The sequence below is a fragment of the Macaca mulatta genome, chromosome 9 (genome assembly GCF_049350105.2).
Source record: "Macaca mulatta isolate MMU2019108-1 chromosome 9, T2T-MMU8v2.0, whole genome shotgun sequence".
In the NCBI taxonomy this organism is placed as follows: Eukaryota; Metazoa; Chordata; class Mammalia; order Primates; family Cercopithecidae; genus Macaca; species Macaca mulatta.
Genome location: NC_133414.1, coordinates 14,150,667 through 14,174,756, shown reverse-complemented (window position 1 = coordinate 14,174,756; position 24,090 = coordinate 14,150,667). Strand labels below are relative to the sequence as shown.

The 24,090-nt window shown below is 47.6% G+C and overlaps 1 protein-coding gene and 1 long non-coding RNA gene across 6 annotated transcripts in view; one reads left to right on the top strand and one right to left on the bottom strand.

Annotated features, from left to right (window-relative positions):
* Positions 1–24,090, bottom strand: part of CAMK1D (calcium/calmodulin dependent protein kinase ID) — a 489,620-nt gene that overhangs the window by 217,902 nt on the left and 247,628 nt on the right. Inside the window, exon 1 of one of the 5 annotated variants that reach the window (XM_077945766.1) lies at positions 2,412–2,732. The exons of the other annotated variants lie outside the window; for them this stretch is intronic. The gene's annotated coding sequence lies outside the window, so the exon portion shown is untranslated. Of the gene's footprint in view, positions 1–2,411; positions 2,733–24,090 lie in introns of those variants that run through there. 5 annotated transcript variants of the gene reach the window in all.
* On the top strand, positions 8,901–16,814 carry LOC114669892 (uncharacterized). The gene is made up of 2 exons (XR_013397922.1): positions 8,901–9,241; positions 14,249–16,814. It is a non-coding gene; the product is annotated as an uncharacterized LOC114669892 (long non-coding RNA).

The following is a 24,090-nucleotide window of genomic DNA, read 5'->3' as shown; positions in this document are numbered from 1 at the left end:
CTGAGGCAGGAAGATTTCTTAAGCCCAGCAGTTCGAGGATGCAGTGAGTTATGATCATGCCACTGCACTCCAGCCTGGGCAAGAGAGTGAGACACTGCCTCTAAAAAAATAAAAGTAATTAATTAATTAATTAAAGCCCAGTTTGGGACAACAGATGTGTAAACATGCCTGAGAATATGAAACCTCTCCCCCTCCAAAGTTATTTCTGTGCTTCCACAAAGTCTCTCTATAACCCTTGAAGGTGCCTCGTAGACCTTCGTTCCAGGCCGGAGTTTTGGAAATGGAAGCTCTGAAACAACCCACAGCAGCATTCCCTTAAGGTCCCAGAGAAAGACAGGACAGAAAGCAAATGCCTCATTTCTCTTCTCACACAGCACTGCAGAGCCAGGGAGGAACATCTTAAGAGGGAGTGCTTTTTATTTTATCTACTGTGTCCAGCAAGTTCCCTTTTTATTAGCCCCTTAATGGACTGGCTTCAGAAATGAAATGCTTCATGAAGTGGAGAAATAAGGCATTAGTAGGATTACCTGGGGCAAAAATAAAACTTGAACGACATTCTGGGTGCGGTGGCTCACGCCTGTAATCCCAGCACTTTGGGAGGCCAAGGCGGGTGGATCACCTGAGGTCAGGAGTTCGAGACCAGTTTGGTCAACATGGTGAAACTCCATCTCTACTAAAAATACAAAAAATTAGCCGGGCGTGGAGGCGCGCATCTGTAATCCCAGCTACTTGGGAGGCTGAGGCAGGAGAATCACTTGAATCCGGGAGGCGGAGATTGCGGTGAGCCGAGATTGCGCCCCTGCACTCCAGCCTGGGTGACAGAATGAGACTCTGTCTCAAAAAAAAAAAAAAAAAAAAAAAGGCATTCTGAAACATTCAGGGAACTGGGGGTACAAAGGGGACAGGTTTCATTCAGTGGGCAGGCAAGTACCACACAGCAGAGCTCCTCCCAACCAGAGATGTCTTCTCAGGCCCAGGGGGAGCTTCCTCACCTGGAAGCAGATCTGGAGCTGGAAAATGCCTGGATTAGTCCCTGGAAACCAAAGAAACCAGGAGAGGGTAGAGGAGTTGCAGGGTTGGGAATGTCAGGATGTCAACATGGAAGGGGGCTCTTGGAGGCTCTAGGATGGCTTCGGATGCATCCCTTCCTTCCAGGGATAGGCACAGGGCCTGTGTTTAGTAGTGGAGGTGGAGTCTCCCGGGTTGTCTGCACTTTGATGGGGTCCGCGGGTCCAGGGTCTCATTCTCATCTCTGGGGCTCGCCAGGTAGGAACCAGCAGAAGGTGGTGATTAGGAAACAGACTCCAGAACCCCGAAGGCCTACATTCAGAACTCAGTTCTGACACTCTCTCATGCGACCTTGGACAAAGCACTAAACATCTCTGTGCCTCAGTTTCTTCATCAATAAAATGGACAGCTCACAGGTTTGCTACACGGTTGAATACATAAAGTACTCCTAAGAATGCCTGGTATATACTGAGGGTTATTTAAGTGTTTGCTGCTATTACCTTTTCCCTTAAGGGGTTAAACTCACAGAACTAAACTCACAGAACACTGATGTATTAGCCAGAAAGTCAATGCATACATAATCTTGAATAGAAACCTTTCACCAACAATAAGACAGGAAAAGTCAGGTTAGGCTGGAAAGTACATGTATTTTCATTCGAGTAAGGGAATTCTACTTGAGGAGCCAGATTAAGACCAAAAGGTTGCTTTTTGAGCCTAAAGTCAGATCACCCATCGGGGTGGCCCAGAGAGGAAAAGTCACCTTCCACTGTGAAGACTGTCCCTGACAAGTGGACCCGAGCACTCGTATCACTTGGTCAGGACACCTTCTGCCTTGAACTGTGGCAGTGATAAACCCCACGAGGCTGTAAGCTCAAAGCCTTCCGTTCTGTTCTTGACATCCCATTATATATTTACTACGGGGCAAGGCGGATGTCAGCTTCTTCACGGTAACATGGTGGGTTTTTCTGAGAAGCAGATGGAAGCAGAGACAGCTGCTGAGAATGGGGAGGAGACAACACCATAGAATCAGAATGTGCCGACAGAAAGGAGGCGAGGGACAAATGTCAGCATCGAGATGCCGCAGAGGACAGCAGATACACTACCATGCTGTTTAAATGAATGACACAGAAAGTTTACGAACTTGAAACATCAAGCTACCCGCCCATCCCTGCCTTGTCACCTGGCCGCCACCATGACTGTGGAGATCGGGCTATTTCAGGCACGCTCTGGAGACAGCCGGAACATGGTCTATGAACATCCCTTCCTAATCTGGATTCGGTGACTTCGATTGGTGGCTTTAGTCACATGGACAGTCTTTACACCATGGAAATGGGTAAATGCTACAGATCAGGACCTCTTCTTCCTCCCAACGCCTCCCCAAGAGCCCGTTGTTAAACACTTACCAGCACACCACTGGGCTGTTTCTCTACCGCTTGATTGAAATGATCCTTATGGAAGCACAAATGACTTCACTGTCACTAAATCCAAGGGACATTTTTTATTTTTCTTAAATTCTCCAGGAGGTTGGAGAGCTGATCCTTCTCTCCCTCTTGAACCTCCTCTCCTGCCTGGCTTTTAGGGCTCTCTGCTGATTTTTCTTCATTTCTAAGCATAGGTTCTCAGGAGTCCTCAGCCTGCGGGCCATGCACTAGTACCACTCTGGGGCCTGTTAGAAACCAGGTTGCACAGCAGGATGGAAGCAGCAAGCGAGCAAAGCTTCATCTGTATTCACAGCCGCTCCCCATCGCTCGCATCACCGCCTGAGCTCCGCCTCCTGTCAGATCAGTGGTGGCATTAGAGTCTCATAGGAGCGTGAACAGTATTGAAAACTGCGCATGCCAGGGATCCGGGTTGCACGTTCCTTATGAGAATCTCATGCCTGATGATCTGTCACTGTCTCCCATCACCCCCAAATGGGACTGTCTAGTTGCAGGAAAACAAGCTCAGGGCTCCCACTGGCTCTACACTATAAGTGGTAGAATTATTTTATTATGTATTCCAATGTAATAATAATAGAAATAAAGTGCACAGTAAATATAATGCGCTGGAATCATCTCGAAACCATTTCCCCACACCCCATCCATGGAAAAATTGTCATCCATGAATCTGGTCCTGGCGTCCAAAAGATTGAGGAGCACTGCTCTACACAGTCGCCTTACCCCAACAGGCCCTGAAATGTTCGTGTTCCCCACAGCTCTCTTTGGTCACTGAACGTGTCCTTTGAGACAAGGCTGGGTCATCACTTCCTCCAGGAAGCCCTCCCTGACCCACGTGGTCTGGGTAGTGCCCGTTTTTACAGTACCCTTTATATCCATCACAGTTGAGTATCTATGCACATGCATGGCCCCTTGGCAGGAAGACCAGAACCTGGAAGGCAAGAACTTGGAATTACAGCAACAATAAGCAAAACAATAGTGACAAACAGCTGCTACCAGCACGCACCATCTGCCCGGCACCATTCCAAGAGCTTTACATAGATTATTCTATTTACTCCTACACCACCCCTATGATTTCTCCCACGAGATTCCTGACACTGGCAGGGCTGAAATAACCCACCCATGTTTACACAGACCAACAAGAATGCCGAAGGGCCAACGTACTTAACCATTTCCTACAATGCCCTTTCTAGTTTGTGTATCTCCAGAACGCAATCTAACATGTTTGAAGTAAAAAGTAAAGAGAGGAGAGACGGGGGATTTTATAAAACCTGGTGTTCTTCAGATTCAATACAAGTCCTTGTTTATTATATTCAGTGAAGAAATAAGATAGTTCCTAATTCCAGCTCACTTTAAACATCTTGCTCACCCGTAGTGGCGGTTCTCTGCAGAGGCCATTTTTCAGGGCCATGGGGCTAGATTTTGTATTGTAGAACACAGCCTCTGGTTCCCTCCTGCTACTGCTTGAGGGACAAATATTAATGCATCATGGAAGAAGAAAAGCTGCTACTTAAAACCTGACAGTCTGAAATCTCTCCACACACAGCTAAACACTTTAAACCACATAAATATGGTTGGTTTTTTTGGTTGTTGTTTCTTGTTTTTTGTTTTTTTTGAGACAGAGTTTCACTCCTGTTGCCCAGGCTGGAGTACAATGGCACAGTCTCGGCTCACTGTACCCTCCGCCTCCCAGGTTCAAGTGATTCTCCTGCCTCAGCCTCCCGAATAGCAGAGATTACAGGTGTGCGCTACCATGCCTGCTAATTTTTGTATTTTTAATAGAGATGGGGTTCCGCCATGTTGGCCAGGCTGGTCTCAAACTCATGACCTCAAGTGATCCACCCACCTCGGCCTCCCAAACTGCTAGGATTACAGGTGTGAGCCACCACGCCTGACCTAAACCATGTAAATAGGTTAATAGTTCCCTTCATGTCTGTACATTTTCTTTGATGAATCTGTTTTTATTAAATCTCACTTTTGGCCAGGCACGGTGGCTCACGCCTGTAATCCCAGCACTCTGGGAGGCCAAGGTGGGCACATCACGAGGTCAGGAAATTGAGACCATCCTGGCTAACACGGTGAAACCCCGTCTCTACTAAAACACAAAGAGTTAGCTGGGCATTGTGGCGGGCGCCTATAGTCCCAGCTACTCGGGAGGCTGAGGCAGGAGAAGGGCGTGAACTCAGGAGGTGGAGCTTGCAGTGAGCCAAGATCGCACCACTGCACTCCAGCCTGGGCAACAGAGCGAGACTCCGTCTCAAAATCAATCAATCAATCAATCAATCAATCTCACTTTCCCAAAAATATAAAAATAGTAAGTACCTTCTGGATTTGGGCTTCTGTTTTCTTTTCTTTCTTTTATTTTATTTACTTATTATTTGAGAGACAGGGTCTCTCTCTGTCACCTAGGGTGGAGTGCAGTAGCATGATCATGGGTCACTGCGGCCTCCACCTCCCAGGCTCAAGTGATCCTCCAGCCTCAGCCTCTCAAGTAGCTGGGACTACCGGCGCTTGCCATCACAGTTGGCTAATTTTTGTATGTTTTGTAGAGATAAGGTTTTACCACGTTGCTCAGGCTGGTCTGGAACTCCTAAACTCAAGTGATCCTCCCACCGGAGCCTCCCAGAGTGCTGGGATTACAAGTGTGATCCACTGCACCAAGTGCCTTATTAGTTTTAAAGGCAAAAGCATCTTGGCGTCTGGGTGGGAAAGTTCCAGGATACATTTGAACCATCTTCAAAGCTGTTACTTGTTTTAGATCCTCCAGGCAATTAAAGGGTGCAGGAACTCCCAGAAGGTTTATGCTTCCGCTTCTTCAGCAGACAGACACGGAACCCGCTCAGGGATGTGAACAGTGCAGGGAGATGTTATTGGAAAATTAATGCTCACTAAATGGCCTAGGTGGTTTTCTGATTTCTCTCACTAGAACCCACAACACCTCTCATGACCAATTTATCCTTTACAGCGATGCTGTCAGATACTTTACTAGGAGGTTCTCATACAGTCATACAGTAAACCCTGGATTAGCCTCCCTAACACACAAAATGAGACAGGCAGATGATAGATTTCTACCTGGCTTTAAAGCCCAGTTGGAAAGGAAGGAAAGAAGAAAGGGAGGAAGGCAGGAAGGGAAAGAAGCATACATGGGCATTTTCTCCACTGGCAAGGCGCTGCACGTGTGGACGAGAGAGATGGAACTGGGCTTAAATTATCTGTCACTTCTGGGCCAGGCGCCGTGGCTCGTGCCTGTAATCCCAGCACTATGGGAGGCCAAGGCAGGTGGATCACGAGGTCAAGAGCTCGAGACCATCCTGGCCAACATGGTGAAACCCTGTCTCTACTAAAAATACAAAAATTAGCTGAGTATGGTGGCGGACGCCTGTAGTCCCAGCTACTCAGGAGGCGGAGGCAGGAGAATCACTTGAACCCAGGAGGCGGAGGTTTCAGTGAGCCGACACTATGCCACTGCACTCCAGCCTGGTGACACAGCGAGACTCCATCTCCAAAAAACAAAAAAAATTATCTGTCACTTCCTTGCTGGAGAACACAGGCAAGACAAGCCTCAGGTTTCTCATCTACACCTTGTGAATGATCATATCCAATCCCCAGCATCCTCCGAGTGATTAAAGGGCACATACAGACTTCAGAGTTGGGCGTGGTGCCTGAGACACCACAGGGATCAACGCATGGGAGCCCTGATTATACATACGGCAGGAGGGAAATGTGCACCCCCTGGTTCTAGGGGTGGGGCGAAGGGAGACTCCACAGAGGAGGATGTTTCACACGTCCTTCCCAAACCATCAGGAAACCACGAGTTAAAATCCCGGCCATCCATTCTGAGCCCTGCCCTGGGAGGCCCATCTGTGGTTCCCACAAATATTAGGCAGATCTCAGAGCCCAAGCCCCACTGACTGATTTTTGCTGTCTTAAGAACATCAGTATCAGCTCAGCCAAATGGGTTAGGAGGAAGTGGGCAGGTCAGGACAGTGGAGGAAACGTGCGTGACCGACTCCGTGCCGGGGTCGCCTGGCATCCCCGTCTCTGACTCCTGAACCGTCTGTCCCTAGGTGCTGTGTGTGAGGGGCCAATGCGGCAGAGCAGAAAGTGATGTCTGATTCAGAGGCCCCGCGGTCCCTCCCCTGTGGTCCCGTGAGCAGCCGCGGCTCACAGGAGGAGGACGGCACCTGCGTTAACTCAAAGGAAGTGGCTATTCTGGCTGCTTTCAGCTCCAAGCTGCACGGCTGTGAAGCAAGCATGAGGAAGGCGCTTGCAGTTTTGCCTTTTCCCCGACCTCAATCTGACGATGTGCCCCAGAAGTCAGGCCTACGATGACCTCTGCAGTGCTTCTCTCACTGCCAAATTCTGCCCCGCGGCTCCCAGCCCCCTCCACCCCGAACGTGCCCCACAGATCATCTAGGCAGCCGCTGGCACCAACCCCTTCCATCCGGGACAACAGGCTCCACGGGCCCTGGGGAGAGGCTGAGCTGTTTACTTTTGGTTTCCTAATAAGTCCTGTTTCCGAGGCCTCTTTGCCAAAGGGAAAGAGAGGCAAGTGGCATCCAGTGGCCCTGTCCAAGGGCAGCCCAGGGCCGAGGCAGAGCTGCGCAATGCAGGCCGTGTTATCTGGGGCTGCCAGTGGCACCACAACCCCCAGGGCTCCCCTCCTTCCTCCCCAACTGTCACCTGCTCACTCCTGAGAACTGTTTTGTATTGTGTCTCTGAAGTGAGTGGGCAGAAACTGCACGGCAGAACTTCGGCTTGGATCACAGGGAAGAGGGTGGGAAGAGACACCGACGGTCAGAGTGGGCCCCTGAGAGGCCTGGAATCACCAGGTGCTGGGCAAGGGTGGGCGGCCGGGGCCGAATGCTTTTGGAAGATGGCACGGATGCAAATACTACCTGCCACAGCAGTGAAGTTCTGGCCAAGGGGTGTATATATGTCTGTCTCTCTCTTTGACACACACACACACTTGAATGGTTTCTATCCACCATCACACGATACATCAGAAGCCATATGGTCACAGGGAGGTGCCCTGACCTGGGAGCCAGACCTTCCTAGCCTCATGGCCTTCACTGGGCTAGGCCTGTTCTTCTCTCTGTAAAATAAAAGTATTGCACTGGTACCCGGCACAGTGGCTCACACCTGTAATCCCAGCACTTTGGGAGGCCGAGGTGGGCAGATCACGAGGTCAGGAGATCGAGACCGTCCTGTATAACATGGTGAAACCCTGTCTCTACTAAAAATACAAAAAATTAGCCAGGAGTGGTGGCAGGTGCCTGTAGTCCCAGCTACTTGGGAGGCTGAGGCAGGAGAATCACATGAACCCAGGAGGCAGAGGTTGCAGTGAGCAGAGATTGCGACACTGCATTCTAGCCTCAGCGACAGAGTGAGACTCCGTTTCAAAAAAAAAAGGATTGCACTGGATCTGCATTTCCCAAAGTGAGGTTCCATGGCACACTAGTCTCCAGGAAAAGGGTGCTTTGGTCAACTAAGTTTAAAGATGCCTCATACTACCCAGGTAGTCACTCCTTCCTCCTATTTTGGGAGATCCCAGAAACTACAGGGAATCGTATGCCCCAGACACATGACATGATGGATATACGTTCCAAAGTCAACTGCAACCTGAAACATTTGAAGCAACTCCCTACAAATGCTCATTTGAAGCAACTCCCTACAACTTGCAGGTGGTAAATTACTACTGTTCTTGGGAATGAGTCCATTGGAGATCATTAAAAGTAGCCCTCAAGTTTCTGAAACTCTGAATAGCATCAAATAAGTACTTCTGGAAAGTTCTCCAGCGAAGCCACGCACCCTGATGGCATCTCCAGTGCCGCAAAAGTTCAGCTTCCCACGGGCCAACACAGCCAAACACTTCTGCTAAGAAGTCAGATTCACTGCATTTTTTTCTCTGTTTATCTGATTCCTTATTAACACCTGTCAGCTTCAAAGACGCTGGCACTTGTACCACTCCCTGTGCCCAACTTCCACCATCCTTGGAATTTGTACCTGAACTGTTTGCGCCCCCCCCCCCATCTCCCTGCCTGCTTTGCTGTGTTCTATGACATTCATTCACAATGAGCGATGATTCTGTACCAGGCACAGGCTTGGCTGGGTGCTAAGAATTCTAGAGACACATAAGAACGGGTCCCAGGCCTCCAGAGGCTCACTTCTGTCTGAGACGCAGACGGATAAATAAGTATCTATGATGGAAGGTGACAGGAGCGATCACAGTGTGACAGAGGCACTTAACTACTATTGGAGTGCAGAGAAGGAGCAGGCCAGCCCTGCCTAGGGATATGGCCACTGGCACAGTGGCTGGCTATGAAGCAGGCACGGATTTTTCAGGTGGACAAGAGCATCCTCAGCTCAGGCAGGTGCTCCAAAGTCCCAGAGACGTCTGGGTGCGCAGCGTTTCTAAGGAATATGGTAAGTCGTAGGAAGTCACAGCTAGAGAGTGACAGGTGTGTTTCAGAGCTGGAGATGGGGGAAAGATGAAACGGCAAAGATCACCTCAGGCCCCTTCGTGACTGGTTTGAGGTGTGATGTTAAGGAGCTTGTTCCTTATCCTGGAGAAAAAGCAAGGGAAGCAAAGAGTTGTACTAAGGGAGGCGTGTGATTGGAGGAATGGGTCAAGCGGGAAAGAGGGGAGACTGATCCCCAGCAGGTGCGAATCCAGCTGCGGGCTGACTGCCTTCTGCACCCTTCTCATGGCTGCCCTGGAGCCGTGTTCTTACCCCGAGGTTCCACTCCGTCCAATAGCGCAGGATGGACTGGATGAAGGCAGGTGAGAAGGCCAGGTAAGGACCTATTACAATAGCAGAAGTAAAAGGTGACAGTGATCATGGGTTCTGGAGAGGTAATGACACACAAGTCACATTTCAGAGGCTGGAGTCATATGATATAATGATCAAGGACAGGCGTGCGTGGGTCAGGGTGGGAGGCGGGGGGGTGACCTGGAAGGAGGCCCAGGTTCCTGGCTTTAGGCACTGCGCAACTGGTGTCTCAGCAGGACGCAGCAGGCAGAGCCAGTCTGGGCGGGGAGGAGAAATCCGGAACGCGGACTTGAGGTCACTGCAGGAAACGTATCAGGAAACATTAACAAGCAGCGAGAGGCCAGGCACAGGGGCTCACGCTTGTAATCCCAGCACTGTGGGAGGTGGATCAACTGAGCTCATAAGTTCGAGACCAGCCTGGCCAACATGGCGAAACTCTGTCTCTACTAAAAATATAAAAATTAGCCAGGCACAGTGACATGTGTCTGTAATCCCAGCTACTCAGGAGGCTGAGGCAGAAGAATCACTTGAACTCGGGAGGCAGAGGTTGCCGTGAGCCAAGATCGCACCACTGCACTCCAGCTTGGGCAACAGAGTGAGACTGTCTCAAAAAATAAAATAAAAATCATAATCATAAGCAGTTAGAAAGACATGCGATGCCGATGGGAGTCACTGTGGGTCCAGATCAAAGACCACCACTGGTCTTTGCTGAGACGTCCTCATCTTCCACTTCCCACACAGAGGCGGAGTGTGCAGGCAGAGGAGCCTCCACGCGTCTCTGCAGGCCCAGTGCCATTACAGACCCGAAACGATGCAGGTCCTCCCCAAACAAACATTTCCTAAGTGCTTAAAGAATAGCCATCGCCTTTTATGCTGACCTCTATCTAAACAGAGGCACTTCTGGTGTGTCAGGAATTGACACCAGAGAAAATGGACCTGCTGCCCAGGAGGGGTGAAGCTGCCCCCTCTCTTCTCTAATTCAGAATGTTCCCAAGCCCTGTGCTCTGTCCCAAATGGCACCCGCTCCTACAAAGATAGCTCCCGTCCCCCAGGAATCTTTCTTTCTTCAGGTTGTTGTTTGCATCTTCTCAGGGTTGGAAAAGTCCTCGGTGAGAGACTTCCTGCTATCCGTAGACCACCTATGAATGTGAAACGAGAGGCTGTGAGTGGAGATCGGGCACTGTGGCTCATCCTTGTCATCCCAGCACTTTGGGAGGCCAAAGTGGGAGGATCACTTGAGGCCAGGAGTTTGAGACCAGCCTGGGCAACATAGTGAGACCCTGTCTCTACAAAAATAAACAGATAAAATACAATAAAAGATTGTGAGTGGAGATATAAAATGAGTTTATAGGCCGGGCGCGGTGGCTCAAGCCTGTAATCCCAGCACTTTGGGAGGCCGAGACGGGCGGATCACGAGGTCAGGAGATCGAGACCATCCTGGCTAGAGCGGTGAAACCCCGTCTCTACTAAAAAATACAAAAAACTAGCCGGGCGAGGTGGCGGGCGCCTGTAGTCCCAGCTACTCGGGAGGCTGAGGCAGGAGAATGGCGTAAACCCGGGAGGTGGAGCTTGCAGTGAGCTGAGATCTGGCCACTGCACTCCAGCCCGGGCGACAGAGCAAGACTCTGTCTCAAAAAAAAAAAAAAAAAAAGAGTTTATACAGGGCTTTCCTGAATTACTTCCCGGTAATCAAACTTGGCCTCAGATAGGCTCAGTAGTGGTCTTGTAAGACCATAGTTCTTCGGGGAGTATGAGGAAGGCAGACAGAACCATCGGGGAAGATGTTTCAAATCATAAGACAGGCATTCCCCTTGTTCTGGAAGATTCTGAAGTCCCACCTCCTATGAGTGGTTCCAGAACGGGCCCCTGCCACAGGATGCCTTTCCCTGGGCAGGACACACAGGTAGAGGGGGCTTCTTCCTGTTTCCTCCTAGGAGCTCAGCTGCCTTGTGCACAGGTACCTAATGCACACCAGCTGGGCTGAAATGAGCTCCTGAGGCTCAGATGATTCTGTGGGTGAGAAGAAAGCCCTGCTGAGGACTTGCCACTGTGTTTAGAATTTGTCTCTTTGAGAAATGAACTGAGGCTGGGCACGATGGCTCATGTCTGTAATCCCAGAACTTTGGAAGGCCGAGGCGGGCGGATCACGAAGTTAGGAGTTCAAGACCAGCTTGGCCAACAAGGTGAAACCCTATCTCTATTAAAAATACAAAAATCAGCTGGGCGTGGTGGTGGGTGCCTATAATCCCAGCTACTCAGGAGACTGAGACAGGAGAATCACTTGAATCCGGGAGGCGGAGGTTGCAGTGAGCCGAAATTGTGCCATTGCACTCCAGCCTGGACAACAGAGCAAGACTCCGTCTCAAAAAAGAAATGAGTTGAGACTCTCATATAAGTCTATGACAGACTTATACCAGGTGATGTGGCAGGCCACACACCTGCCAGGTCATGGGAACTAGAGAGCTCAGGTCACGTATTTTCACGTCATGCTTGTCCATCACATAAGATACAGGCAAGACTGAGTGAAACCAAATTTACTGTGCAATGAAAACTTGCGCACATTATTTACAGGACCTGGAATGCTTGTAAATAGAAGCTCACACCAAAAAGACTTAATCTCTGAGAGAAAAAAAAAAACAACACTATAATTGTATCCAGCAATCTGACTACTGGGTGTCTACCCAAAGGAAAGAAATGATTATATCAAAAAGATACCTGCACTCATGTCTACCACAGCACCACCCACAACTGCAAAGACAGGGAATCACCCTAAACATCCATCAAAAGAAGATTGGACCAAGAAAATGTGGTACATGCATACTAAGGAATACTATTCAGCCATAAAAAAGAATGAAGTCATGTCGTTTGCAGCAACATGGGTGGAAGTGGAGGCCATTATGTTAAGTGAAACAACTCAGAAACAGAAAGCTAAATACCACATGTTCTCAGCCACAAGTGGGAGCTAAATAATGTGTACAGGTTAACATACAGAATGAAGTAACAGACATTAGAGGCTTAGAAGTGTAGAAGAATGGGAGGGGATGAGGTAGGAGAAATTACTTAATGGGTACAATGTACACTATTCGGGTGATGGTTACACTAAGAACCCAGAATTCACCATCAGGCAATATATCCACATAACAAAACTGTACTTGTACTCCTTACATTGATACAAAACAAACAAACAAAAAATCTGAGCAAACATTTTGCAGGGTTAAGTAAATTAAAGAGAAACTTCTTTCATTATCGGACTTTTTGGTTGCTAAAAAGGAAAAGTGACATGTCACCAAATCGACATTTGCTAAACCAAGGCGCTTGGAATTTCCTTGGAATCAAAACACGCGTTCACTGACCCCTCTATATTTTGTGAAAACAAACCGAGTGTGAGTGGGTTACAGAGTAGGAACTCTTTCTAGGTTCTGCCTGGCAACAGAAAGCATGAGCTCTGAGTGAAAATGCAGGGCCTATTGTTTCATTCCATTGTTTCTGAAGTCCCCCTTGAGTTGAGGAGGTCTCAAAGGGAATGCCGAACTAGAAACAGGGGGACCCACCCAGCTTCCCATGTAAGAAGCAGGGAGCTGGAGTCAAATATCCTTGAGCATCTCTCCTGTTTTTTCTTTCTTCCAGTTTGGGTATTTTTACAAACTTCTATTGTTCTATTTCTGTCTTCCCACCCTCCTTCCCTCTCTCTCTTTACTTTGAGCCAAGGTCCCACTCTGCTGCCCAGACTGGAGTGCAGTGGCACAATCATAGCTCACTGCAGCCTCCAACTCCTGAGCTCAAGTGATCCTCCTGCCTCAGCCTCCTGAGTAGCTGGGAATACAGGAACACACCACCACATCTTGCTTGTTCTGCTGTATTTTCTCAAAAAATAAAGCCAATTGTTGATAGCAGGCTTTTTTGCCTTAATGTGTGCATTTAACAATCCTCTAGCTGATGATAAGGGATTTATACAATTCTGCAATTCTTCTCATCCCCAGAAGCGGGCACTGGGGAGGCTGCAAGCCCTCCTCTGAGGCCCATGTGGGAAAGTCATGAATACCGATGCGCAGGGGTACTATGACCCAAATGCCAGGAGCTCACAAATGCTCATAAAACACCAGCATCTCTTCACAGAGGACACAAAGGCCAAAGTGGTAGGACTGGTCCTCCCCTTCTCCCCATCGTGTTCACATTGCTGTGTTTCTACCACGAATAGGTTTGTCTAAAAGGAGACAATAAGAAACCAACAAGAATGCATTGCTGAACCAAAGACTGGCTCTTTTCTTCTTACTTTATGTCTGTCTCAGCCCAGAGGGTTTCTCCTGTGAGGCACTGCACTGCCTACTCTGTGATGCCAGGTGGGCACGATGAGGTCACAAAACCTTCCAGGATCCAGCGAACCAGATGCTTCCTTCATCCACCCCACCCCACCCCTCCAGCTCCAGGAGACACCTTATTCCACCAGAACCTACAGGCAGGCGCACCCCACCTCAATGAATGGACCGAATTTCTCCCCTCGACTCTCAAAATAAGATGCAGCAGGGAATCACTTCCATTACAACTCTTTAACCCAAAACCTTCACCGTAAGTTTACAACTCAAGAAAACAGAGTGACTGCTCCAAGTAACCCAAAAAAAGATACTAAGTCAGCATAACTGTTCAATAAATAATGATGATCATTATATGCTAGTTATTGGTTGTAGGAACACATGAACATACAATTCCCAGAAACACCTAAGGTCTTTCCTAAATCCTGGGCAGATCACACGCCCTGTCTGAATTCTATGAATACCTGAGCATTCTCGTGTATCATTACCCAGAATTGTGTACATTCGTGCTAATTCCAAAGTAGTTTCCCTACTCACCTCCCACCCCAAATGCAGAGATTACATCACATCACACACATCGAGGTATTTTGGTCTTTGTAGGCTTCGTAAAAATAGATTTGTTATATCCAGGCATTGCACATAGAGCCAGGAGCATGTTATTTGCAAGATACGCGTTAAAAGGTTGATCCGTGTTCATTTAATTTTGCTTCTACCCCTCCAGGTTACACAAGCTCAATGGACAACCTCAAAGTAAAGGCTTTTCCAGGAACCCACCAGCACAGAACCCTTTCCCTCCCTTCAGACCTTCGGTCCTTTCTGCATCCCTGTAGCCCAGACAGCGGTGCTCTATGACAAGCATCTTGTCAGACTGGCAAATTCGAAAGGAGCACCCAGCGTTTTAAAATATCTGTGTGGTGTCCTGAATCTGCAGGAAGTGGTGTGACCTGAAACGGATTCCATTCTCCTTTGAAAATGAGACTGCTTCCTGAGATATGGAAAATGTTGCCCAGTACATAGTAAGTACTCAAGAAACAGTAGTTTAAACTACTCTAGATAGCACAAACTGATGTATCTTGAGAGCCCCTTATGGGAAAATTATCGACATCGTCCGAATTTTACCATGCTGGAGAACAGCTGTAGATAATGAAACAATCCCAGGCTGAAGCGGGAACCCACACGTAATCACCCGCTCTGAGCAGCTGCTCTGCCATGATGTCCTACCACGGATGCACATGAATAACAGAAAAGCAATTGAACATCCTTAAGTACTTTCATTTTCACAGCAGGGACCCAGGTTCTGCTATTGCTTTCCTGTGGCAACACTGAAAATCAAGGCATGAATGAGTTCTTTCTGAAGCTAATAAGTGATTATCCTTTACCAAACAAACGTGACTAGAGTGCTTGCATAGGAGGATGTCTGTAACTTACAAATGTGTGTGTTTCATGGCATCGTCCATTTTAATGTCAGCTCTTCAAAGACAGGACTGTGCATGTGTTTTTTCCTTATCTCATCTAGCACAGGGATAGATGCAATTGGTGCTGATGTGTTTTCTGTTATTATTTGATAACGATGCCAGCACCAACACTTTATGTCCAGATAACTGTCTCCGAGTGTTCTGATGGTAGAGTACACCTCCCAGAGATCCGGTGAGAGCATAAATAAAGGAAGCAGCTCACATCAGCAAATACAGGGCTGCTTCATCTTTGGATAGAGTGAACAGCTGATGGTAGGAAGTGAAGACAGCCCGATGGGTGGCCCAGGAGACCAGTACAGAAGACCTGGCCAAGGATCTGAATAAAGCAAGGAGTTAAAGTCTGGAAGGCTACAATCCACAAGAAGGAACCAGCTTCCCCCACTGCCCTTAATGAGGGAACAACTGGGCCAATGGATGTGCCCCTCTACGAAAAGGCACGTGCCTCTGCATAGGGTCTAATCCCAACCATTCCCTTCCATGGTAGAGGCTTCAGAGACCCTATCATGAGGGACCTCCTAGGAAGAAAGATCCTTTAGCCTCCAGATGGTCGGCGTGTCTGTGGGAGTCAGCGACGAAACGGTCAGCCCCGAAGGCCAATGACTCCGGGCAGGCAGAACTGAACCACAAGACAGTGCCTCAAGAAGGTCCTGGCCTCAATTCCTGGAAGTTCGATGTCAAGTTTCCGTTCCCAAGGGGGTGATGGATGCTTCCCCAACCATGGAGGGCATCGTGTGTTCGGTTCAACCCCTTGCATTCAGGAAATCAAAGAGCAGCCACCGTACAGACCAAGTGCACTTTTCAAAAGCGTTTTTCTTCTTTCCAAATAGATGCTGCTCCTCCAACTGCTTAAACCTAGTGAGGCAGAAGTGCTAAGCTTCCCCCACAAGGCCACATGCTCCTACAGGGCAGGAGCTGTGTATCTTTCATTTTCCATCCCCAATGATGGGTGCTTTGAAGGGGCTCGATAAACGTTGGATGAATTAGACCCTGAGCTCCAGAGGTAACTGAACAGCCTCATCTTAGCATTTACCTTGAGTATTCTAGGTTTCACTAGAGTGTTCGAAGCAAAGAGAGGAATTTTGCTTGCAATCTCTAAACCAGTGGGAATGTTGATAAAGACACCTGAAACAACCACAAGAAAAATGCAGAAAAGGGGAAAAAAAATGACCAGGTCTAAAAAAAAAATGTGGGTGGGAAAGGGGGACTGGAGGCCAGGAGGAGTAACACTAGTGATCAGAAGCACAGTGAACACAGTATCTCCAGAGGAACCTATCCATTTAAATTCTAGACCCCACCATGGGATTTAGGCAGCATCCAAATCTTTGAGGGTAGGGACCCAGAAACGTTGATTTTAGACAAGCTCCTCCAGTGCTCCCTAAGTTTGAGCACCTGTCATCTACAGGTTTCAGATGAACTCTCTACCTAGAAATCAGTACTAGGAGTAGCTCAAACTAACAGATTTGGGGTGGTTAAAAATATCTAACTGGGAAGCCACTAGGCTGAGATGACTTCAGAACCTTGGGTTCCTAGGTAAGCCAACTGAAGCCCAATATAAACGGTAAAGTGAAATGTAAGCCTAACCAATCAGAAACTGCCAACTAACCTCTAACTGGGGACCTCCCACCAGATCATACCCAAATAAGGCAAACTGCTAGCTGGAGCCAATCAAATAAATGCTTTACTTTGCTGCCAAGTTCAGCCTATAGAAGCCCATTGCTCATGCTGCTAAAGTCTAGATCTCTGAACCTCTTCTGGTCGTGAGTGCTGCCCAATTCATGAATCCTTTAATGCTCAAATAAATTCTACAACATTCATTTTGTCTACAGTTTTTCTTTTAAAGGCGGATCAACTCAACCCCTCCTCCAAACGCCCACACTCTCCTCACTTCTTGCTTCCCCTTCTTGGGCCTTCCTGGGCTGTGTCCCTTTTTAGGACTGATGAGCTCTCTCATCTCCACCCCTTTTAGTGTGTCTTACTGCTTGCCAGAAGACAAAACCCAAACAACTCCACTCCCAGACTCCCCTGTAGCTGGATTCCATGTGTGGCCCGACTCTCCTCTAGGCAAAGACTTAGCCATGAAAAGGAGGGAAGGCAGAAGCTGCTATCACAGTAGGAAGCGATGAGATGCGTTCAGAGTTGGCTACACAGCTTTCACAGCCCCATGCAAAACAGAAATGCCAGGCACCTTGTTCAAAAACCAGGAGGAAATACTGTCCCCTTTCTTCTGTGGTCTCTTTATTTGCCTGTCACGGTATTTTTTAAATTTGCTATCTAATGTCACGCTTCCTCAGGTGGCAGTGGTCTCTGGGTGGGACCAGAAAGTGGGCAGCTGAACACTCACCCTGGAAACATGGTCAAGGGGTAGGGGATGGAACCACCTATAGACAGAAGAGCCATGGCCCAGAGCACGCACATTGGACTTGACTTACAAAATGCAAATGCAAAGGTACAATCAACACATTCAAGATGGGCCGGGACCAATCACCCCATCTCAGATGCAAAGGTCCCAGGGACCAGACCCGAGTTCATGAGTCTAGAATCAGGGGAAGGTGTATTCCACAAGCCAGCAGCATCTTAGTGACTGCCCACATTCTGATAATTCCTCAAGTTCCTAGCTTTAGCAAAAAGAGAATCTCTCCTAAAACCACCTTTTTTTATTTTAGATGGGGTTTCACTCTTGTCGCCCAGGCTGGAGTGCAATGGTGTGATCTCGGCTCACCACAACCTCCGCCTCCCAGATGCAAGCAATTCTCCTGCCTCAACCTCCAGAGTAGCTGGGATTGAAGGCATGTGCCACCACGTCTGGCTAATTTTTGTATTTTTAGTAGAGACGGAGTTTCACCATGTCGGCCAGGATGGTCTTGAACTCCTGACCTCAGATGATCTGCCCTCTTCGACTTCCCAGAGTGTTGGGATTATAGGCATGAGGCACCACACTCGGTCTTCCCCAGAATCACCTTGAAGATCATTCCTGGAACCTCAGCATGGAGTGAGTCTCCTTCCCATGTCTGTGTCAGCACTTGAAATTCTCATCACCCTGTGCTTAAACACGCTGGAATCATTTCTGCTTTCCTCAAGCAGACGCTGACCTATATACTCCATTCCTTCCTGCAGCCTGGGCCTGGCTGCAACGTGGCTGCCCCGCCTAAATCAACCACTTCCTGGGACTTGAACACCGGAGGAGGCCGAGGGGATGAGAACCACACGTTCAACCTCCCGGAAACAGTTTCTTGATTTTGTTTTTGTTTATTACCACATAAGGAAGTATCTGAAAACTATGTATTTTCCAGCAGAAAAACTGCCTGTAACCTAAACTAGCCTTTAACTTTCCAACCATGGGAAATGTTTCTATATCTGACAGAAACGCTTGAGTTCACTGACTCCCTGAAAGTTTACAGCAGGAAATGAGAAGGGACAGACACGCAGAGCCCATTGTCATTGGCCCACTTGGTGGGTGGTTCCACATTCTGTCTGACTCTTGGCTCTGGTGGAGGCCAAGCACTGACAGCCTCAACTGCAAGGCATTCAAAAAGCAAGAAAAATACAAGTGAAATTAACCCGTCCCAAAATGTCACTTCAAAATTAGCTGCCTATAAAAACAAGGATCACACCTATAGGCTTAAATGTGATTGAACAAAACAAACTTGTTTTGTATAAGAGAAATTACCACATCTTGAGATACGGTAGGGTTGCTAGGTGGTGGCTGTTATTTTTTCTTTCCCCAAATCACAGCAATGAGAATTTGACATGTCCAGTGTTCCTCCCTGTAATGTGAATGTCATTATGCTCTTAAGCTGAGCTCACCTCTTATAATGACAGAACTTCACTCCCATGATTGTGTCTTTAAGATGGAGTCTCGCCTTGTTGTCCAGGCTAGAGTGCAACGGCACGATCTTGGCTCACTGCAACCTCAGACTCCAAGGCTCAAGTGATTCTCCTGCCTCGGCCTCCCAAATAGCTGAGATTACAGGCATGTGCCACCACACCAGGCTAATTTTTTATATTTAGTAGAGACGGGGTTTCACCACTTTGGTCAGGCTGGTCTCAAACTCCTGACCTCAAGTGATCCACCACCTTGGCCTCCCAAAGTACTGAGATTACAGGCGTGAGCCACCGCGCTTGGCCGTGTAATTAGAGAAGAAGGCAACGCAACTTCCAATCCAGCACAAAAACTGCCTGACCAAGGGCAGACATTACAAGTTGAGTGGCCCAAACTTGGGAGGACAGGTAAGCCCAAACTTGGGAGGACAGGTAAGTCCAAACTTCGGAGGACAGGTAAGTCCAGAAAGAACTAGATTTAGTGGAGAGGAGAGGAAGAATAAAGGCCACAGGTCACGAGGGATGGTATTTTGTTTATTCACAATTTATTAATTTAAAAAAATTCCAATAGATTTTGGGGTACAAGTGGTTTTTGGTTAAACAGGATGAAGTTTATAGTGGTGAATTCTGATTTTTGTTTGTTTATTTTTTGAGATGGAGTTTCGCTCTTATTGCCCAGGCTGGAGTGCAATGGCGCAATCTCGGCTCATCGCAACCTCTGCCTCCCGGGTTCAACAGATTCTCATGCCTCAGCCTCCCGAGTAGCTGGGATTACAGGCGCCCACCACCATGCCTGGCTAATTTTTGTATTTTCAGTAGAGACAGGGTTTCACCATGTTGACCAGACTGGTCTTAAACTCCTGACCTCAAGTGATCCACCCACCTTGGCCTCCCAAAGTGCTGGGATTACAGGCATGAGCCAGTGCACAAGGCCTTGGGTCTTATCTTTAAGAAGCTTCAGTCCAGAGGGAGATTGATCATCACGTAATCACATAATCACACTGTGCAGAAAAAGTAAAGAGTGCTCTAAAACAGGTTCGTTAAACTACAACTGGTATAAAGTTTTATTGGAATTCAGCCCACACATTCATTTATATATCATCTCTGGCTGCTTTTAGACTACATCAGAGTTGAGTAGTCGCCTATGTGGCCTGTAAAGTCTAAAACATTTACTGTTGGATCCCTTATAGAAAACATTCACTGATCCCTGGTCTGAAAGAGGAAAATAGGAACCCTAATTCGGACTAGAGTTTAGGAAGACTTCCCCGAGAAAGTGACATTTAAGAGGTATGTGAAAGATGAAGAGGAGGGAGCCAGGAAAAGGAGAGAACAAGAGAGATTTTAAGCAGAGGACTCTTAGAAAGGAAACTGGCATATTAAAGGATTCTAAGGACTAAGGCAAACATGACTGAGAGAAAGTAGCTGCTACAGGATTTCTGCCTAATAATGAGTAGTGTTAGTATTAGTAACCACAGGAGAAACAGTAGCAGTGGGCCGGCATTGAACAATTACTATGGACCAGGCTGTGGCTGTGTTCGGAGCACTTCACGTACATTAATTCTTTTATACCAAAGGGACTTGTGATTTCAGTATGTTTGGAAATAAGGGGCATGAGACTGCATCTGCGGCGCCTTCACCTAAAATTGAGAAAACATCAGCTGGGGACATCAGAGAATGGGGGGTTGGTGGGCTGACAGACACTTGGGGAGGCCTAAATCCCTGTCCCCTACCCCTCTAAATATCATGCTGGCCATGTCATTTCTTACTGACACATAAAACAGTCTCTAAAACAAGACAATGTCATCACTTTAATTAAAGTTCATTATTGACATTTAAAAGAAAAATACCTTTGGCTGGCAAATCATGAAACTTAATTTTTCAGACTTTCTATCTATATTGAGAAATACTGGAAAATAAGAAAAATCCTCATCTTCAAAATAAGAAAAAAGAATGGATTCCGGAAAGGAGAAAGATAGAAGGTGCCTGACTTCCTCCTCCTTGGGAGATTGCAGGGAGATAATGAAATGAAAGTTTTACGAGCATTTAGAAAACGCTCAGGTGCGGACTCCAAGCCGGCCCAACCTCCTTTCCTGTCTCGGGTGACCAGGTCTGGAGAACGCCACCAACAGAGCGCAGGTCAATTTCAGCCAAGCAATCGACGGGGGCATTTTCATATTTCCTTTTAAAATTAAGAAAAGACAAATTGGCACACACACAAAAAAAATGGCCACGTGCGGTGGCCCGCACCTGTAATCCTAACACTTTGGGAGGCCAAGGAGGGGTGGATCACAAGGTCAGGGGTTCAAGATCATCCTGGCCAACACGGTGAAACCCCGTCTCCACTAAAAATATAAAAAATTAGCCAGGCAGGGTGGTCCGCGCCTGTATTCCTAGCTACTAGGGAGGCTGAGGCAGGAGAAGCACTTGAACCCGGGAGGCAGAGGTTGCAGTGAGCCGAGATCCTGCCACTAAACTCCAGCCTGGGTGACAGGGTGAGACTCCATCTCAAAACAAACAAACAAACAAAAATCCAGTATTTAGATGTAGAGCTGTCTACATGAACATAAACAGAGAGAACAGTAAAGTGAGCAGGGCTGGCCTTCTTCCTGGGTCTTTTCCTACGTGGAAATAAGTGAAGCCCACCAAAATGAGGGAAGCCAAAGCTATTTATTCAGAGTCAAGTCACCTGCGTTCGGTAGAGACTCAAAGGCAGGCCGAGAAGTGTGACACTTTGTAGTAGAAAGAAGGGAAGGCTCTGGGTGGTGGTGGCTGTTGGCGGGTGCCGTAGGGGGATAACGAAAGCAGCCCATCCGGGTGATCGGTTAGGGGAGAGTATTTGGCCTTCTCTGTTTGGTCCTAAGTTGGAAGTCACGACAAAAATTAGGGCAGCTGCCAGTAATTGATCAAATCCTGGGCATGCCGGGCCAATTGCTACAGGGGTTATTGGTTGGTTTCCTGGACTGGCGGCTGCAGATGGGAAGTCAGAACTCCACTTTTATATAAGATCTGGCCATTGCCCACTAGAATCATCAATCTCTGTCCCCAACCCCTCTGTGTCTAACACGGGGAGAACAGACTGTTCCAGTCAGCTTTCTTGAAAGTGGCATAAGAAATTTTAGAAAGCAGACAGAGGAAAAACAAAGAAACGAATGAGCCACAAAATCAGAGAAGATAAAATTAAAAATCGGTTACCTATATTCCCCAAGGAAAATCGGAGGCATAAAGATTGATGAAATTGAAATGCACCACAGTAGGTAGCTACAACAACTGTCAGCAACGTCAGCTCTCATGGAAGCAGTTATTGTCTAAGTATGTGGACGGCTGGTCCATGTGTCACCAGCTCTTCCACCTTGGGCGTGTCACTTGATCTCCGTGAACTCTAATTGTTCATCTCCAAAACAAATAGACTGAATTAACAGCTCAAGTCCTTTGTAGTTCTAAAATTTTCTGCTTCTATGATTCTAATCATGGATGGCTCTTTTATTCTACAGGCGGCAGCTTTATGTCTGCCCAGTTAGACACACAGAATTCATTATAAGCTGATCTGGAAAACGAAACAAATCACATCGTGTTTTGTTCAAGTGCATTCATTCAACAGTAATTATGGAACAGTAACTATGAATAAAGTACTCTCCTAGGTGCTAAGGGGAAAGCAGAAAACCTGAGACCCAGGGCCAGGCACAGTGGCTCACGCCTGTGATACCAACGTTCTGTGAGGCCGAGGCGGGAGGATCACTTGAGGCCAGGAGTTCAAGATCGGCCTGGGCAACATAGCTAGATTTTTGTAGACCCATCTCTGCAAACACTTAAAAAGTAGCCAGGCATGGTGACGTGCACCTGCAGTCCGAGCTACTGGGAAGGCTGAGGGAGGAGGATCGCTTGAGCCCAGGAGGTCGACGCTGCAGTGAGCTGTGATGGTACAACTGCACTCCAGCCTGGGAGACAGAGTGAGATACTACCTCTAAAAATGAAAAATAAAAGTCTGAGACCCAGCCCTAAAGAACTCCAGTTGAGAGGTAAAGACGTGCATAATTAACTCCGCAGCAAGAAATAAAGTATTCAGTGACCTAAAATGAGACAGAAAGTGCTGGAGAAAATGGCAAATGGTCTGTACAGGCTGCACAGCCTCCCTAAGGGCTCTCGAGAAGGATCAGCTTGCGGTTGTGCTTTTTAGCATATTATAATTGGCAAAGAACTTGAGCTTGCTTTCAGCGTCATTTGCTCCTGTTCTTTCCCCTTGGCTCTGAGGTTTGGCACATCAGAGTTACCCTAGCAGGTCCCTACTGCAAAGGGCATTTAAAAAGAGGGTTTATGTCAGAATACCAGCAACTCTGTATTTCACAAGATGTTCTGTTCAGAAAAATCCCAGACTCAGAAATTACTAAAGAACTGCAATGAAGGAGGACAAATGTTCCAAGGAAGCTGATTTTCTTTAAAGTCTCTGTTCCTAGGAAGTGGTACATGCTGAAAATTACTACTTCCTGCGCCCCCTGCCCACCCCTATCTGAAGCTACTCCCAGTGCTGGAGGAGCTGATTTTTAAGAGAAGCAGTTTCTGAACATGAGACATTTTCACTGGCAAGCAAACGGCCAGGGAAGAGTTGTTACTTGCTCATTCCTGGCTGGGGAGCTGCTCTTTCATTTCTGCAGCTCTGCTGGTATCATCCAAAAATGCTTACATTTGCTCTCATTTAAGAGAAAGACATGCAAATCACAAAAGGCAAAGCACTCATGGTCAGTGAAGCTCAACCATGGCCCGCGGGCTTGGTTTTGAGACCACCTCCAGCCACATCGAGGTGGTCAGCCTCTTTTAGACACCAAACCATTCTGGGTCACATGTTGTATGTTTGCACAATCTGTTCCCTATTTTAAAAATTATATAGGCTGTGTGCGGTGGTTCACGCCTGTAATCCCAGCACTTCGGGAGGCCAAAGCGGGAAGGTCATTTGAGCTCAGGAGTTTGAGCCCAGCCTGGGCAACATGGTGAAACCTCATCTCTACAAAAAAAAAAAAAAAAAAAAAAAAAAAAATGTTACCCAGGCATTATGCTGTGCACCTGTGGTCCCAGCTACTCGGATGGATTGAGCCTGGGAGACAGGAAGATGGCTTGAGCCTGGGAGATGGAGGCTGCAGTGAGCTGAGATAGCACCACTGCACTCCAGCCTGGGAGACAGGGCAAGACCCTGTCTCAAATACACACACACACACACACACACACGTCTGTGTGTATTTCTGTTTATATATATGTATGTATATATGTATATATGTAT